The following is a 6,875-nucleotide window of genomic DNA, read 5'->3' on the forward strand; positions in this document are numbered from 1 at the left end:
TGTAGTGGAAGTCAGCGGGTTTTGCTAGTTCAGTAAGCGTTCTGCACCTTTGAGGGGGGGGGAAAAGACCCACGAGGACTTGACAAATGATCACCGTAGACTTTGAAAATAGTCCGTAAGAGAGCTTGAAGCAATTTCAGAATACGGGCCAAAGTTGTTAAAGAATATATATTTTATGTAAAGTCTGTCTGTCTGTGTGTGTGTGTGTGTGTGTGTGTGTGTGTGTGTGTCCATTTCTGTTTAGTCCAATGTTTAGAAATTCATGAAAAGCGAGCGTAGATGTAGCTGAGCATTTGTGTATCAATAAATACGCAGTGTGTCTTTCTATGTGTTATATAGCGCTAGTCTTACCATGCTCAGAATGAATAGGAGTCATTGTAATTATTTATCTTGTGTTGACATCAGATCATCAGAGAGAGAGAGAGAGAGAGAGAGAGAGAGAGAAAGTCAGGAGACAAGACCGAAGCCTTTATCCTACTGAAGCCTTGAGAGCGTAGACCCGCCTCCCGTACACCACACCAACTCTTCGTGGCGTAGGATCAATGCGGGGCTATTGGGTTTAGGAGGGAGGAGCTCTCTCTCTCTCTCTCTCTCTCTCTCTCTCTCTCTCTCTCTCTCTCTCTCTTTACGGTTATGTGAAAAAAAGAAAACGAAACACGTGGTAACGAGCCACTCCAGCTATTTTTAAGGTAAGCTAAGCTAGATTAGTATTGGTCAGGTTACGTTACCTAGTATAATATATTCTAACCTTACCTAATCTAACCCAGCTCTGAGCCGAATTGATTTGAATCATAAGGTGAGAGCGGCAAATCAATTAATGATGGTCTGACATTATATAAGACCTTAAATAATTCAATATTGTATCAAATCCTATAACATGATTTTTTGCAGGTATAGAAAGAAGATGATTGCTGTTAAAAATAATATACGAGAATCAGTCCTCGTCACTGATGTGCTGAGCTTTGCAGTTTTCACAAAGGTGTTCATGTCAGGCAGATAAAAAGGTTAGGGAAAAGTTCGACAGACAACCAAGGATCAGCACTCTCTCCACACCACGCTATCACTCACTCTGACGGGGACGAGGACGAGGACGTAAATAAATACAAAAAGAAAGAACGCAAGTCTAAGAGAGAGAGATAATTTGTTATGACAGGACAATACTTAAGTACACAAACAAGTATAATGAGCGCCTGACTGTTGACAGACAATTGTAATGAAGACCAATGTTACACACACTCCCAATTAACCAACTACTATAGCTATTTTTTATGGAAGACAAAAACACAATACGAAGGAATTCTTTTAACTTTTTTCTTATTTATTAATCTTTTTTTTTCTTCTTCTTCATTATATACAAGGCAAGGTTTTTATTTAAAGTCTTTCCTGAAAAGCGCGAATATAACGGACTCGCTCTTTGGTCAATTTCCCGAAAAGATTCAGCTTCTTATTCAGACAATTTCTGAGACTATGGTGGAAGAAAATAATGTAAACACTTGTAAACATGTAAAAAGTATATGTATCATCAAAGTTTTTTTTTTATTTTATTTTAATAATCGCTTCATAATAGGGACTCTACATAACAAATGAGAAAACACTCGTGAGAATGCGTAACAAATGAGGAAACGCACGTGAGAACCTGATTATCTCTGTACCCTTTGAAAAAAAAAAAGTATTATGAGAGCTCAGAGCGTTTAAGAATGGAAATTTACTCCAAGTGAAGTTTATATAGTGGAAGAATAAGAATAAAGCGGACTGGACGATGATGTAAGAGCGGATGGTCTAGTATTATTATGAGAGGAAATAGATATTTTACGTTATAACTGGATTGATTAAACACAGGATGTGGACTCATGAAAAGAAGGGAGATTATGTAAGAAACATGATAATTCTTTATGCAAATCGTGAAGAACAGAAAGATGGTAACGGTAAGTTAAATGAGTTAAGACTACAAGAAGGAATGAAGGAATACAATAGGAAAATGAGAGATAGAGAAAGGGATACTGCGTAAATGAACAAAAGGTTTGTGGAGAGTTATTAGAGTGAAGGTAATGTGTGAGGTGCATTATTATTATTGTTATTATTATTATTATTATTACTGGTAGTAGTAGTAGTAGTAGTAGTAGTAGTAGTAGTAGTAACAGTAGCAGTAATATATCATAAACGTAACAACAAAAGGAATCATAAGGAATAACAAAACTTTATTATTATTATTATTATTATTATTATTATTATTATTATTATTATTATTATTATTATTATTCAGTCTACTAAGAGTAGTACGTCAACATTACGTTTTACTCGCATGAACCAAACAGCAGCTCTAGTACTGAATCCTGTTCAGCCTGTCAGCATTATCATACTCTTTTGACAAATTCCCAGAGGATGCGTTATGTAGAATCTCTATGAATTTTTGATTACTACAGACGTCAGATTTGTGATTTCTCTCATCTACTCCCTTGGAATAGGATATTATATACGTGAGGCTTAATGAGTTCACGCTACCTAGCAATTCCATATTTTTTTTTTTTTTCATATGACATAAAATATAAATCTTGTCACTTTCTGAGAGAGAGAGAGAGAGAGAGAGAGAGAGAGAGAGAGAGAGAGAGAGAGAGAGAGAGAGAGAGAGAGAGAGAGAGAGAGAGGAAAGGAAAATATTTACACATGAGTATAAAGGATAATAAATTACCAATTGTGTAAAATAATTAAAAGCTTGTCTTGTCCTTCCTTGTCTTTTCGAAATTATTTTCTTGGAAAGCATAATTAATTTATGAGCAATCTTAAGTTGGGACTTTTGTCTTAGCGATGCGGTCCGACTATTTAGCATTACCCCTATAATAATAATATAGCCATGACTGAATAGATACACCACAGAGCTATATCCTCAATATCCTGCCTGCATCATTGTTAACGTTGTAATGTGACACTGATATACCAAAATGGATGCTGTCGCGAGTGTGGCACTGCTAAGGGATGCCAGTAAAGAACTCGAGACATGATCAATGTGAGTACTGAGAAAAGGTTCGAGTACTAAGAAAAGCTTCAGACTCTCAAAAGGATTACTTCCTAAGGCCACAGAGATCGTTGATCAGGTTCTCGTGGACGTTTTTTTTTTTTTTTTCTACTAGTAATGAAGCAGAATCGATATTAAGCTACAATTATTGAAAGACTCTTGAAATCCCGAAATATTCTCTTAATTAAAAAAAAAATCGATATATGGGAAAGTTTAAGAATACTGTAACAAATTACTGCTCGTTGGTTGCGTCATCTGATATCCTCTTAATAACGTTTCCAGTTATAGGTACATTATCTCTCTCTCTCTCTCTCTCTCTCTCTGAAATGGCGGCCACGAATAAGGAGTTTCCTCATCCTAAACCTACGTAGGTGTCGATGCTTCAAGACTTCCTGGCCTCCCTGCTCCATGAGGCTTCATTACACCACTCCCTGGCAAATCATGTTGTTTCCTCAGACTGATCAGAGTCTTCGTTTTCTGAGGAAACGAAGGATCTCAAGGTAGATTTACTCCTATTGTATAAATGATGTTAAAAAAAAATCTCCATCTTAACCAAATGCGTTAAATTCCAGCTGTGACTTAAGAGTGATGTAACACACACACACACACACACACACACACACACACACACACACACACACGAAAACGAAGTAAAAATGGAAAAAAGGCGAACCTGTTGCTCCCAATAACGACTAAAGAAAGGAGGAAAACAACAATAAATAACTAGTAACCTTAAATTGTGATGTTAACGTACTTGCTGTGATGCTCGCACGCTTTTGTCCTCGCCCAAGCAACACACACTCATTGATTTTCTCCTGTCGTCACCCTCTCCGTAAACACTTAGAGACGTAATAAACAAAAATAACGCTGCAACCTGGCAAACGACGTTCCCACGCGCAAACAACTACAAAGAAAAGAAAATAACACGAAAAATGTTTTAAGCGGTATTTGCATGAACATTAATCATTGGCACTTGCATTATAAAAAGAAAAGTGATATATCACTTTGGCTGCCTGTCTGCGTACCATGGTCAAACAGCATTTACCATTAAATGACATAATAAAGGCAATACACAGTAGAGCTATACCTATAGAGAAAAGTGTTTTTTTTTTTTTCATTTATTTACAGTATAATATAACTTCAGTTTGCCAGTAACCAGTACCTGGGAGTAATGGAGATCACTGTGGACACAAGCTAACGCCAAGACACTGTCTTCTAGCTACTGCCTCTCGCTGGGGATGTTTGTGTCACACTACTCTCGTCCTCCTATCCATGTTTATTGGACGGGCGAGGCTGCCGTACAATAACCTGGTCCTGGCAGCTCTTGCATGCCTGCCAGGCGATAAGAGACGGGAACAAAGATAAAAAGTATTGGAAATAAATCTTTCTTTCTGTATTTCCACTTCAGCAATTCAGGGAATGTCGTTGCGGAGATTCATAACCCAGAATTGCATTCTCAAACGTTTCGACGTCCTATCTCGACTTAATACAACAACTTTCGTGGAAATTAGTGGAGTTTTGAAGTGTTCTCTTGCCATTATTGCAAAGATAAGTTAAAGAAGAGTATGCATTATCAGCTGAGAAAACACACAAAAGAATCCTTATAATTGTCTGTGTGACCTCTCAATTTAGTCTTTATGAGAGCATAAAGTATTTCAGAATAAGAACCCTAATTATCTGTCCATTTGATTATCTCTAAACTTCTTTATGGATCTTTTAATAAAGTATCCAACAGATTCTTTCAGGTAACTACTGATCTCTCTCTTTCTCTCTCTCTCTCTCTCTCTCTCTCTCTCTGGTTGTGTGTGTGTGTGTGTGTGTGTGTGTGTGTGTGTGTGTACTCTGTGTGTACTCTTCTGAAAATCAAGGGAAACTAACCGATGTTTATAAAACCTAGGGAAGGGGGTAAATAATCACATTTACCAGACGCATCTCTCGTGCACAAAAAATAAGTTCTCAGAAAGGAAATCAATTTAATGCTGATGCACGTCAAGAAAGGAGAAAGAAAATCACATCATTTAAGATTTCCCTTTTACTACTACGGTAGTCTTTTGCTAACATTTGGAGTACTGTAATGAAAAAAAAAAAAAAAAAGATACTAAGAGACTCAGAGGAAAACGACGTTAATTTTGTCTTTCTACACTACAGAACGATTTAATGTAAGTACTGTAGTACATAGTTTACGTGTCTAATAAAAAAAAATATAAATAATTGCGAGGGAAGGAAAAAGTGAGTGGATTAGTAAAAACTTGTTCAGCATTGAAAGGACCGATAGGAATTGTATTTTTTTTCTTTTCCTCGTCTTGTGTACTCTTAGTGTGTGGTGTAGGTAATTGATTTTCTCGTTTCTAGGAATTCTTTACTACTTCGTACAAAACTAGACAGTTGTAGACGGCAGGTAAGAGTGTGTGTGACCAGTCTGAGTTGGCAGTACTGCGAGGTTCAGTGGGATGAGGAGTAACAGAGTAACAGCTTTTTGGCCCTCCTTTGTTCTGAAGCGCTGTATGTGCATGTGTGTGGGTAGGTGGCTGGGTGAGTGTTTGGGATTGTGAGGTAGTATCAGAGTGGAAAAAGACAATTAGATGGAGGGATACTTACAAAACGCCAATCTTTGTTTAAAAAAAGTACCGAGCCTCGTCAGTGAGGAGCCACACTTTAGTATTTTACTTCATCCTCGCTTCCCACACTTCACACTGGATCGAGAATGTCCACACTCCAGATGACCCCGGCCTTAGGATTGCCTGTCTGAGCTAGAACCCTTCTGAAAGTGGTTATTTCTTCGGTGTGTTCCAGCTTGGCGAATAACCTTGTAGCTGCTGTTCATCATTACTAATATTTGAATGCCACCGACGAAGAAAACAGAAAACATAAACGCAAATATGGGACGAAACTTATCATAAGTATCTAGCAGTTAGCAACAGTTAATGTGATTTAGCAACAGTAGAAAATATGAAATTTCCACTTAAGACGATAACTAATAAATATTCAGTACAGACTAGGAATTTAGTTATGTATTTCTTAATAAAACCAAGAATTGTATATATATATATATATATATATATATATATATATATATATATATATATATACATATATATATATATATATATATATATATATATATATATATATATATATATATATATATATATATATATATATATATATATATATATATATATATATATATAATAGCTTTCATAAAGGATGTTTTTACCTGCAAGATGAAGAAATTGAGTCCTTGGGAAATTAACAACAGCAAAACTGAAATTAAGAAAGCTAGTTGTGTGGCATTATAACATGAGCCGTCTCCACGAACAGTGCCACACCGCCCGGCAAGTGATGTTTCTGCGTTGTTATGGGATTGTGGAATCCCTGGAACCGATAAATGAAAGAGCGCCAGCACAGCATGAACATTAAATTTTCCAGTTCGAGAAATGTGCCATGGCAACATCTCTGGGGTTAGCATTTTTAAGGGAGGAGGGCATACGGTGTCTGTGTTTCATTCAAATAGTGGAAAAAATATTTTGAGGAGAACACCAAATAAGCGTTCACATCCATCACCAAGGGAAGACGCGGTGTATTCATGCTAGTCGACTGGAAAGGTATTCAGTAGGAAACCATCTAAATACCTCTCATAAGCCTTAAGAATGCCTCAGTGCTAAGAATGATCCTCTGAAGAAAGTGTAACTCCCAGTAAAATTATAATGACATCTTGTTTCACACCTCACACAACAGGCTCTGCTGCTGCGGCAACCTGCATGGTGCGTGTGACGTAAAACTATTTTTTGGCAAGGCTAGTTGTAACAATATGTTTGAGATATCCCTTTTCAACAACACTCCGAAAGCACGAATTGATGAA

At 36.9% G+C, this 6,875-nt stretch overlaps 1 long non-coding RNA gene across 4 annotated transcripts in view; it reads right to left on the reverse strand.

Annotated features, from left to right (window-relative positions):
• Positions 1-4,447, reverse strand: part of LOC135111050 (uncharacterized) — a 46,389-nt gene extending 41,942 nt beyond the window's left edge. For all 4 annotated transcript variants that reach the window (XR_010273544.1, XR_010273545.1, XR_010273543.1 and 1 more), the window contains exons 1-2: positions 4,176-4,447; positions 3,768-3,917 (exon numbers count right to left, since the gene is read on the reverse strand). This is a non-coding gene — a long non-coding RNA (uncharacterized LOC135111050). The remainder of the gene's footprint in view (positions 1-3,767; positions 3,918-4,175) is intronic.
• Between the last annotated feature and the right edge of the window lie 2,428 nt (positions 4,448-6,875).

Source organism: Scylla paramamosain, chromosome 21 (genome assembly GCF_035594125.1).
Source record: "Scylla paramamosain isolate STU-SP2022 chromosome 21, ASM3559412v1, whole genome shotgun sequence".
Classification (NCBI taxonomy): Eukaryota; Metazoa; Arthropoda; class Malacostraca; order Decapoda; family Portunidae; genus Scylla; species Scylla paramamosain.